Here is a 12,277-nt window from a genome sequence, read left to right as displayed (position 1 = left end):
AAAAAGCAAGAGACCAGTCCTGGTTTTACCCAATTATTTAAAGTCCATCTCTTCCTTTACAAAAGTAATGTTGGATTTCTGTGCCCTTACTCTTTGCAAGGTAGTAAGCTAGTGGTAATTAAGCAGACGACCATTGCAATGAGATTAAACTGCAGTTGAGAAGGGGACTCAGGGCTGAACTCTGCCATCCCTTTCTCAGCTGAAGCTTTCTGAAAACACACAGCAACAAAATTGCGGGAAGATGGGAGGGACTCCATATTTTGGACAAAAAGTAGATAAATACTCATCTGAAAGAGCAGGAGCAAGCAAGAAGGCAGCCAGGAGGTTGTAGGGTGGTAAAGAGCAAAGAAAAAAAAAAAAAAAAAAAGCTGTGTCTTAACCCCCTTTCCTGAGAAATCACGTGAGAACTGTTTAGTGCTGGCTGAATGTTCACGTGGCAGTTACCCATGGTTTAAAGCTCTCGGGAGGCTTGTTGACAAGTATTTACTTGTTCTTGGAAGCCAACAGGAGAAGAGTTGAGAGTGCCACGGCTTGGGCAGGTGCAAGTCCTGTTGGCACCCTCCCACATGGAGCTCCATCCAAGGAGGAGATCAGTCCAAGAGGATGTCAGAAGATGCCATAACCTTCCTTGGTTAAGCAGGTTTGGGTCTGAAAGGGACTTGCGCTCTTCCCGATGGCAGCGCGCACTGCCAGCAACGCCAGCAGCCAACCTTCATTGACGTGTGTGGGACCCTGTTTGCTTGGACCATCTCGCCGTTACCTCGGCCCTCTGAGAACAGCTCTCTCAGCCATAATATCTTGCCAATGGAAAAAGTGACACTAAAAATAAACTTGTTTCGGAAAGAAGCAAAAGCAGCTTCCAAAAATCCTGAACTAAAAAGAAAAAGGAAAAAAAAAAAAAACAAAAAAAAAACCACCACCCCAGTCTAGACAGCTGTACTAGGTGGAGGCAATAACAACCAAAAGGAATAAATTAAACTGTGGTTAAGGGGAGAATTTGTCTCCCCTGATTGCAAGACAAAAGAAACCCAATTCCTTGTTTGTAGAAAGAGATGTTTGGGAATTTCTCGGGCCAGCTGAGGGCCTATTAGAGTGATGTGAACTGGAAATGGAGTTAGAGGGCTTTGGCTGGTTGCATGACCCAACTCCGGACCACACACAACATGCAAGGCTTTGACAAGGCGGCGAGTAGTGGTAGGTGGCACAGCCATCTGTTACTCTGCTGAAGAACAAAATGGACTTCTGCTGCATGGCCTCAGTACCATCCATGGTGGCAACGGAAGGAGAAGAGAGTCTCTCTCCTTCCAGATGTCTACCTTGGGTTCTCAAAACTGCCTGGCAGCTATAACCGTAATTCATGAATGCAAGTTGTGACTGTGGTTTTAAAATCCATGAGGTGGTGGATTTCCCCTCTTTGTCCTTCCAGTTGTGAGCAAACCAAAGGCTGGGTCCTGCCTGTGCTCTGGGTGGGTTTTGCTGGGTTTAGGTTCGTGTTATTCCTGGGTGTTGTGGCTGCACAATTCACAGAGGGGTTTGTGCTTTTTCTGTGTCCGAAGGCTTACGTGTATGTATGTGTGCCCAAAAAACTTTGACTTGTTTGCCAGTTATTTGACTCCGTGTGGGCAGGATTTCATCCTGTGTCAGTGCTCACAGAGACTTCAATGGAAAAACTTTACCATATTGGTTTATTTTTTAACTTCTAAGGGGACAACTGAAAACTCATCTAAAGAAATAGCCACGGTCGTATTCTCAGTCGTCTGTCCTCTTAATGAAATCTGTCATTGCTCTGCGTATGAGCTGTCTTGTAAAGATGAAATATCTTCTCAAGAGTGGACACTTAAAACATGGAAAGGAAATCTAAATGTTTCTGGTTTGCGAACTGTACCTGGAGCCCGCCTGGGCATTGGTTCCCATCCCAAAGCACACGTAGCAGAGGGAGGACCTGCAGGGTATCGCACTTCACGTCTTCTGTCCTGGAAATTGGGAGCTGACAGGTAAAAATGAGGCCAGCTCGTCCACTTGTAGTCATTAAGGGTCACTTGACGTTTGATAAGAGCCCCAGTGTTTGCCCTGGTGTCCAGGCTGAATTCCAGTTGACTTATTAAGATTTTTTCCTACATGAAACTCATCCCATAATTTTAGATGAAACCCAGATTTTTCTTTGCTTTTCCTCCAGCCTTGCCCTGCAGAGGGGCTGCATTTCAGTGGTAAATAAAATGTGGGGGGTTTTGGTACGGCCAGTTAGTAAAATAGCTCAAGTACACCAACATCCAGCTGGAAAAAAAGGGTTTGCAGTTGGTTTATTTATTCCCTGCTTGCAAGTTTCCTTTTTCAATGGAATTACTGTTTAAAAATGTGATACTGGGTTGTAAGGTAGCAGCTAGCTGTCTACCACCAGACATGTACAGCTGATGAAATCCCAGTACCTTTGCTCAGCAGGTATTTGGCTTAATATCCAACTTGGTTGAGAATACATGGAGCGTTGTATTTTCTACACCCCGGTGAGGGCACTGCTGGCATGGGTGATTGCGGAGGTGAAACGCAAGGAGTTTAATGCTCGGAGAGGTTCAGAGAAGAATCCTCGTCCATGGGCTTGCTTCCTGCTTGCGGTCTGTGGTAGGCTGGGTTGTTTGCTTGGGACGAGGTAACACCACATAAACGGTTTGGGTTGGTTTTGGCTTCTTCCTGTGTCAGGCAGGTTTTAGTAAGCTGTGTTGGGGGTTTAGCCTGCTTTCCTAAGGAAACGAGCCTGACGTGAGCGCACCGTCTACGCTGGTTTATGTTCCTTTTCCCCAGTGCTGCTTTCTGCACCTTACAGTCTGCAAAATACCTGCTGGTTTTGTGAATGTGGTGGGTAAGGAGAGGCGTGTGTGAGCATCCCACTGAGGGACCGGTCCTCCGAAACGGCAGGGAGCAGGCAGGGAGAGAGGCAGCGTGGGTGCTCCAGCAAAAGAAGCTTTACTTAGAATTTGCTCCTACGTTGGCATAAAGTCACCCTAGGCACGCAGCCACAGAAAATCCCTGCCTTGACGAGTGTCGCGGCTGATAGGAAAACTTTGCTTCGGTATTTATGTCTGCCTGGAAGAAGCCACGCTGCTAAGCAGTGGGTAAGCTCACCCAGAAATCACGAGCCGACTGAAGCTATTTAGTACAAAGGGGAACCCACAAAGATCTCTGCACTAATAAATCCACCCTGCACAAACAAAAAATAAACAGGGCGATGGGAGCTGTGCGGTTTTTCCCAGTTGCTTTGCAAATATTAAACACAAGGTATGGGAGCCTGGCTCAGCCGCAGCCGGGCGTGCTGTACGAACCACAGGGCCCAGCGTGGCCCAAACAAGGGCACAGGCAGACGATGGGTGAGATGTTTCTGTACTGGTAAAAGGCATCGTGCTAATTCTCTCCCACCTGATCTGCTTCCTCCTCCCCAGCTCCTTTTGATGTTTGCTTTCACGGCGATTTCTTACAATGTGAAATCCATCCTGGTTTTAGTGGCTTGGGGATGATGTGGTTTTTCAGATGAACAGAACAAGGATGTAGAGCTCTGAAACATGCCTCTGCTCTTTATCAGCGATTTCTTTCAAGTACTAAATGCTTTTTCTTTCCCTTTTTGTTCTGCAAAGGTGGATTCTTCCCCTGCGCTGTTTACTAATTAAAAGTTAGTTGGTAAAGAATAAGCATATTGTCCTTGCCGCGGTTTGATCTATTGTTATTAGGGCTCTGTGTTGTTACAGATGAGATCAAAGAATTTAATTTATGATGGGTGGATAGGTCAAGTTCAGTCGTCTGCAGCGAGCGCTGGGTAGAAAGCATGGTCGGACAATAATGTCTTAAGCAGTAGCCCAGGCAATAAGCTTTTCCTTATAAATAATACAGCCCTACTTTCTCCACTTTTGACTCAAGAGAGCCAAGCAGTCCTTTAGATATAAATATTTGAGGACAGCTGGATGCAGTCTATTAAACCCTCTCTGCCTTCGCTTGGTACCATATCCACAGGAGATAATATAGCACCAGAGGAATCCGAGGCTTAAGATAAAGGAAAAATCCTGGGACCATGACTACGTGTTTCAGCCAGCCCAATTCACAGGTTTGCATCGTGTCTGCATGCATGCTGCAGCTTCCTATGGTATTTTTAAAGTGATGCGAAGTCTTAGTCACACCCTAATAACAAAAGGGGAATGGGGCAGCGGAACAAATTTATTGGGTCTGCTTATAGTCTCTAGCTGCAATATTTTCCTTGAACTCCACTCAAAGGGTAACGGGTTGGATTATTTCCATTTCATCTTTATTTATTACGCATCGACGTGCAGCACTGTTATGAAACTAAGGAAGACACCCACCTCTCCCCTGTGCCTGTGGAAGCCATGAGGACTGGCTTGACATGCAAGATGAGTAACCTGGGAGCTGTTTCTGGGCTCTATTATTAGTATGTGTCTATGAATGTATGGTTAATACAGCTGTATACATGGTTTCTGCTTTCTTTGTATTCTGCCCAGCTGGAGCCTGGAAGCTGGTTTTGGGTGGGAACCACATCTCCTTGGGTCTGTTTGGAGAGCGCTCCATGGGCTGGTGGAAGAGACAGGGTAGCTCAGGGCTGCGGCTCAGCTTGTAATCGGGCAGAAGGAGCTTTACTTCCAGCTCCATCACCGAGCTCTGCCTCTCTGTGTATGTTTTTCTGTCCCAGTGAGGGCTGTGGTTTCTTTGGGCCAGGCAAACTCGTTGCACGACAGTTAAGCTGTAGCCTTTATGTAAGAGCCAAATGCAAAATGTCACTGCTTTAAAAAAAAAAAAAAAATATCCCTTTCCCTGACCTGCTTCACGGAGCAGGAGGTAGCATGTTAGTGTTCTGTGTTTGGATTTCCTTGGGCGAGCAACCTCCACGCCCTGACGTGGCGGCTCAGCTTGCTCACCGAGAGGGTCTGTGTTTTCCCTGCTCGTGAAGCTTTGGGTTTGATTGACATCCCCATCTAAAGACCCCGGGGTGCCCTCTCCTACATGGGGCTTCTGCTCCAGGTCCCCCTCTGTCTTGGCTGGCTATTTCTTGCCCAGTTTGGTGGTATTTTCATCTTATCATGCTGATGCCTCCACCTCCTCTACCTGCTCTTGCTCCCAAGCTGCAGCCTCCGTTCCTCGGTTGTGCACGGCATTGTGGCTGTGACCAGGGAACTGGTCTGGCATTAAAAAACAAAACCTATGGAAGTTACTCATAAATTGGGATGGCTTTTGCAGGGTTGTTTTTGAAGCGAGGGCAGGTCCTCAGGCTGGTTCAGAGCGTGGCCACACACAGAACTGTGCTGGTGGGGCAGAGGGATGCTGCGTGCCAAGAGAGGAGGGGGATGCTCAGGGAAGGGGATGCTCAGGGAAGGGGATGCTCAGGGAAGGGGATGCTCAGGGAAGGGGATGCCTTGCACCTGAGTCTTGGCCAGGGTCCTACCCGTGACCTGGCCTGAGGAGATTGTTTCTGCACCATGCGTGGTTTGCAGCCAGTTTCCTCAATGGTTGTCGGAGAAGCCACAGGACTGGCAGCGGTATTTCAGCTGTGGTGACACAATCACAATATTTTCAGTTCCTCATTACATCCTCAGTTCCTGATTCACCTTTTTTAGGGACTTTTTTTTTTTTTTTTTTAAACACTGAGAGGTCAAACTCTGTAAGGTGTAATGCAGCTGGTACAACCCCACGCTGCTGCTTCGGTTGAGGGAAGGTTTGGTCAGAGCTGTTCTCCTACCCCTTTCCATTTTCTCCCTCATCCATACCTGCAGGCTGGTAATCCACAGCCATAACAGGGCAATATTGGAACAAATTATGCTTTTGGGGCATTTTTTTAACCTGATGAGAAACCTGTGGCTATGCAATACCTTGGCACGTCCTTGTAAATCTTGCAACCCAAGAGTCAGGTCCAGGAAGCTCATACAATCCGGATAAGCCTCGGGGATGCTCACACACGTTGTGTTGCTCATCCAGCCCCAAGCCCTAAAACTTTTAAAATTTTCCCATTACGGCTCTGTCTGCCAGTCAGCTTGGAAGCTTTAAAAGGGGAACTGGTGGGTGGTGCAGTGTCTGTCTTAGTGTCTTCATCGCATTTTTACTGCCCTTTGCTTTCTGGAATAAAAGCTTAAGCTTTTATTTCTCATGACTTTACTATGTATCATCTTGGAAATCAATCTTCCCCTTTAGTTTACTCAATAACAGTGTCTAAAGTCATCAGCTAGAAAGCATTCAGTGGTAATTACAAGAAATCTTTTCAAACCCCACTCCCCTCTATGGTGAGCGAGAGGGACAAAGAAAATCTTTTAAAACTTATTTTTTCTGTCTTGGTAAAATAAAAGCAGCCCCCTGAGAGGGATTAGATACTGTTGAGATCCAATATTTACATGTAGTAATTTATCTTCATGTTTATAGAAACCACAATGAAATATTTTTAAAATCTCCAGAAAATTATAATTAGGGACACGTAGCCAAATTTGGGGGGAGGGAGGAGAAAAGAAAAAAAAAAAAATTGAGAAGGCTTTTAATGTCTAGGGATTTATGTTGTTTGTTTCTGTTGACTAACGTATGCAGCATACTGCCCGAGTCCCGAGGTGACTCATGGGCTGCGCAGATGGCGAGCTTTCCTCCGGGCTCGCTGAGTTAATTGAGTAGGAAGAGATGCTGCGTAACCGCCTCCTTCGGGCCCGCGTCCTCGTCCCCTGCTGCAAAACCAGGGGGTGTGTGAAAACCCCTCCTGGAGGCCCAGCTGCAGGAATATTGGGGTTTCCAGGCAATTACTTTTTTTTTTTTTTGGGATGCTTGTGCTCTGACCCGGTGTGAACGAAACGAGATTAGCTGGGGTCTTCTGGAGGCTGCCAAGGCAAAAGGCAAGCGGAGGATGCAAGGATGTGGGAGGAGAGCAGCTCGTGGAGGACAAAGTAGCTGCTTGCAGGGTCGAGTCTCCCAGGGCTGGTTCCTACCCAGGAGAGGTCTTGGTGTGAGCAGCGCTCTGCCTTCCTTTCACTGTTGTAGCTGAGCATTTGCCCCCTTTGTGATTATTTTGAAGAAAAAAAAGTTTAAAAAAAAAAAAACCAAAACCAAAACAACCCACCCTCCCTCCCCAAAAAACCCCCACCACACAAAAAAACCCAACCCACAACCAAAAAAACCTTTGCCCTGGGTGACCACCATCACTGCCTGTCCCTGCTGCCTTCACAGTTGTGCATGGGCTTGCAGAATGCAACCACTGCATGCAATTCATTCTGTGGAGACCCCTGGTAAGTTCATCCATGGCTGCTTGAATGAGATGCTACAGAGCTGTGGTCTGGCCTCTCCGGGCACTGCGTTTCTACTACCCAAGCTCACTTAACCGTGCGTTCCCCAGCAAGCTGAAATGTCCTTGTGCTTCACAGTCCTCATGACCATTGGTTTGGAACATAAATATCTGTTCCCCGGTCTTACGCTGAGGAGTAGATCCCTTTTACACACAGCGCAGGGGCCGCACGCTCCCACGTAGGTGATGCTGACCTCCAACCATGGCTGATCGCCTCTAGCCAAAGCAGAGGGTGACATCATGTTTACTTTGGTTGAAGTCATCTGCTAATGGTGCCTAATTGGAAACTGAGCTCCTGCATGGACCTGGCCCTGGCCGCGAGTACCGAGCTTTTCTGAAAACCCTGACTCTATTACAGTATCTTTACTACGCAAAGCCTCTTCTTGGCGTGGGGATGGATGCAAGCTTGTAACAGTATGCACTTAGTTATAGATGTAATTTTATTTGCCTTTGTTAGAATCTTTAATATAAAACTCAGTAAAAAGACCTCTCTAATAAAAATGGCTCAGAGAAATAACAATAAACAGGTTTTATGATACGGAAGATGCATTAAAAAACAAAAAGCCAAAATTCCTCCTAAGAAAAATGATCTTAAGAGTCTCAGAAAAAAAAAAATGGAATATGGAAGATTTTTTTCCCTGCCCGCTACAATCAAAGATGGGTGGTCTGCGTGCCATGTGAGCTTCCCCGCGCTGGCTCTTGTGGGCAGGAGAAGGGGAGCTGTGCTCTGTCTCGGTAATGAACTCTGACTGTCCAGGAAAGCATTTATTTTTGCGAAATTAAAAAGGGGGGGGAAGTCAATGGATCTGTTTATAGCTATATAAAAAAGGCAGAGAAGTTAATGCTAACATATGTTGCTTCATGTTCCCAGAGCAAAAACATTTGCAGGATAGTAGTCCGGAGCACAGGTGGTAAGTGATCAATACCCTTATTTATTTATTTTTAAGGGATGGCAGCTCACGTAAGGGAGGAGATGAACATGCAGAACCCCTATAGACACGTTATATTCACTTATGGATGCTATAGGCATTGCAGTGCGTAGACTTTAAGGGTCTGTACCCAGCTACCAGGATCTCTAAAGGTAAATCATCCTCTTACCTTTCAGTTGGTGACGTGCTATTTTCTCCTCTGCTTGTGCTTCTACCTGCCCCCGGTGCAGAGATCCTTCCAAGCACCCCGGCAGCCTGCGGCTGGGTTTCTGCATCTGCCCTCTCCTTGCTGCAAGGTTTTGTTCAGCAAAAGGTGTCCACGCCAAGCGCGCTGGCTTGGTGCCAAACGGGTGAGAGGACAACGTGTGCCATGGGGGCAATTGGTGAAAGACTGTGTAGGGGCTCCTCTCTGAACCATGGTCATGTCTCTGTGGTCATGGAGAGTGAGGGATGTGATGGGCAGAGCATCAGTGTGAGTGTCCTTGCAAGTACTGAATTTGATTTAGGAGATCCTGGCTAAATGGCACGAATCGTATACCCCTTCCAGTGTCACAGATCCCAGTCTATAAAACACTGAAAATACTTTCTTTCTCATCCTTATAGATGCAGACTTTTGGGATAAGGGACTGACTCATGGCACGAGCTTTTTGTAGCCCAAAAGCTACAAGGTCTTCTAGGCAACTAACCACGTACTATCCTGATGACGATACCCAGGCACGACATCTCTCTTTGCAGATCTACACAGACTGTATATTTTTCTTTATGGATACGTATTCTTAGAGATAAATCTTTCTTTCCTTAATCTCAAATATTTGATTGGCAATTACTTGTATCTCACTCAGATTTCGCTGGACGAATCCTCTGGTGATTGATTGTGACCAAACGTGAACTTTTCATCTTTTCTGTTGCTGTAAGTGATCACAGAGACAAACCCCGATTTCCTGCCTCACTGTGTCTTCTCAGGGGGAGGCGGGGGGCTGCTGGTGTGAGATCATCCCCTTTCAGAGGACAGAGAACCAGGCTATGAGACCACAATCTAAATACAGATGAGATAACTGGCAAGGCTCCGAGATATTGCTTTAGGACTTCATATATCCTCCCTGCCTTCAGGATCCAGGTGTTGCAAGTTACAGAGTTGATCCCCCGGACATCAAATAGGGTTTCTTCAATTCATAAGAGCAACAGAAGTGTTGACCACAAAGATCCAGGACTGGGTGATGATTTGATTTGCAGGGCATGTAGTGCTGATGTTATCTTCCATGGAGAGGGAAGATCCTAGGTGTTCATTGTATCAGGCCCGTAGTTTGCTTTCCCATTCAGGCCAGGGCCAGGTATTCCATTACAAGTTGGGAACTTTGGACCTCGGACTCGTAGGTTCTTTGCTTCCTGTCCGCCCCATAAGACTGTCTAGGAGATGGTCTGGTGGGACAGCAGACAGGACTCTGATAGGTGTGGCAGCCTGGGCTCCACTGGGATCCTGCCTGTTTTGCCTTGGACCGTTGTCCATATTGGCGTTTCCATGGAGCACTTTGATCATTGACAAATTGTTTTCTGCCAGAAATGTTCCACCAGAGAGCTTGCAAACTGCTCTAAGAGTAGGTTAGCTAATAATTAGCTTTTTCTATGTGCATTCCCACAGGACCCGTTGCTGGTGGTCTGATTGAAAACATGAATGAGTTAAGCTTTTCTCCATCTCTGCAAGTTAGAGAAAGATGTCATTTTTATTTTTTTTCAGTAACACAAGCAGTTTTTCAGAGCACCAGACCGGACACAACATGACAAAACTCAAGAGTTCTGTCCATTTTCCCCTGACTGTTCACAGAGCTCAACCTTGTCCCAGTGCAAATTTCGGGATCCACCTATGCCATGTATGAGGTCAGCCCCATCCAGCCCCGTGTCGTGTCACACCCAAGCAGCGGCCACCTGAAGACCAGCTGAGCACGTCTGTCTTGGACTGGGTGTAGTAAAGAGGGTTGGGGGAAATCACTCCAAAATTGAAGGCTTTCCTGATGCCTTTACTAGCAATATCTGGTTTAAAATTGAGTGAGTTCTGGCTTGCGTCTCTATCTATTCCAGCTGTAGCGTTATGGCACGAGGACAGAGGCACGCTCCTAGGTGTGAAATACTGCAAGGTGAGTTCATTTTGAACACAAGGGTGGCCTGGCAGTGGGCGACACCATTGAGAGAAGCACTTAGACCAGGAAAGACTCTGAATGTTTCAACTGCAAATACATTTCAAGTTCTCTGGTTTTTGAGAATGGTTCCTAGGTTTTTAATTCATCAGCTTTCTTGGGTTTGTAATGGGAATGATGGTGGTTACCTCACCGCTCTGGGCTTGTGCTGAATTGCTGTTGTTGAGGCTTTACCGATAACCTCTGCCCGGGGCTGGATGAAGCTACAAACACTGCCTGGTCTTCTGAGATGGGAAAGCACTTTTTTTCCTTCTATTTTATGTATTTTCTTAATGTGTGTTGATGCTATATGTTATTAAAATCGATTACCTCCTTCACTTATTTCCTCTCCTCTGGACTCAATTACTTTGCATCTCTTTTCTTGGAAAAGTAAGTTGAAGCTGATACAAGAGAAATAATATCCAATCTGTATTTCTTAAGGTAGAGGACCAGTCTGTCAGGCTGTTGGCACAAAACAACAATTGTTTTATTGTCAGGGTGAGTAAATAAGAACAAGAAGTCTTAAGTATTGGCATATGTTGATACTTGGCCAAAAAGGTCTCTAAACAATACGTTTTCTATTCATTCCAGAAACCTCATACTCCGTTATTTCTTATTTAATGCTGTTGGCAAATACCCATGTCACCATCTAATTTTGACCGTAGTTCAACTTTTTTAGTGCAAAGCTAATCCTCATTATAGTTGTAAACATGTGTTTCATTTGGCCTCGTGCTCATGTGCTAAAGTGACAAAGGCGATCTAGGGTTTCTATCAGAAATGGAGATGTATAGGTAAGCATTTTGTTCAATCTGCTTCATCTTTTACGCAGTGAAAATCAGCCCAGTTGCTTAATAGGGAAGAATGTTTTTATAAGCCTCTCTGTACTCTCATGCTTGGCCCGATTCCTGCTCTGCATCTTTTTTTTTTTTTTTTTTTTTTTTTCTAAAAGATGGGACATGCCAAGGAAAAAAAGAACAAGTGACTCTAGGAAGGATCGTAAGAGCCATCAGGAATTTGTGTAGCGGCTCTGTGTGTGTGTATTCTCCATCTTTGTGTTCCTCAGACACCAATTTTTTTAAATTTTTATTTTAACGTGCCTCAGTTTCCACAAGGGAGATTTACAAATTCAGTCCTTCATGATGCCCTACTCAAAGTGAATCCCCTTTCAAATGAGACTTCTTGTAAGGGATCACAAACCAGCATCTCTGCAGTCACAATTCACTTTCAGGCAATTTTATTTTCTAAAACATTTTGTAGTTTTTAAAAGCAAAATTCAGCCTGGCTTCCCTGCCTCTGGTGGAGGAAGTGAAAAACTGTTTATCAAAATAATGTGATTCATGGGAGCCTGGCAGTGACTATACCTGAGGTTTAAGTGTTGTCACTGGTCACCAAAATCCTTAACATTCAGCACCGTAAAACCAGCAGAAACCCCCGAGTCTTCCAAGGACAAGGAGATGCCACTAACCTGAGTCAAGTGGGACCAGACCTTGTTCCTCTATGGTTTCTTTCATTGGGGTAGGGTAGGATAGAATAGAACAGAATAGAATGGTTTTGGTTGGAAGGAACCTACGATGGTGTCCAAATTCATCTAGTCCAACAATTAAAATTATTCCACTGTAGCAAAGCTCCTGGTTGAAGTGTAGATTCATGTTGGCTCTTTTGCTAGTTATAGATAGCTGAAAAAGTCACCTAGGAATAGGTCAAAGAGAGGGAGGAGTCTGGAGGCACAACGTGAAGGAGGGTTTTTGTTCCTGCCTGTGGTCTGCAGCATGATGGGGGTCAGCACGGTGGTTGCAAACCATTGCCATCCTACAGCGGTTAACGCCAAAATATGAAGCCTCCTGAGAAATTCCCAAGCAGACGCAGCCCATCTG

This window comes from Egretta garzetta, unplaced genomic scaffold (assembly GCF_000687185.1).
Source record: "Egretta garzetta isolate BGI_Z169 unplaced genomic scaffold, ASM68718v1 scaffold322, whole genome shotgun sequence".
NCBI classification, from domain to species: Eukaryota; Metazoa; Chordata; class Aves; order Pelecaniformes; family Ardeidae; genus Egretta; species Egretta garzetta.
Note: the sequence above shows the minus strand (reverse complement) of the source record.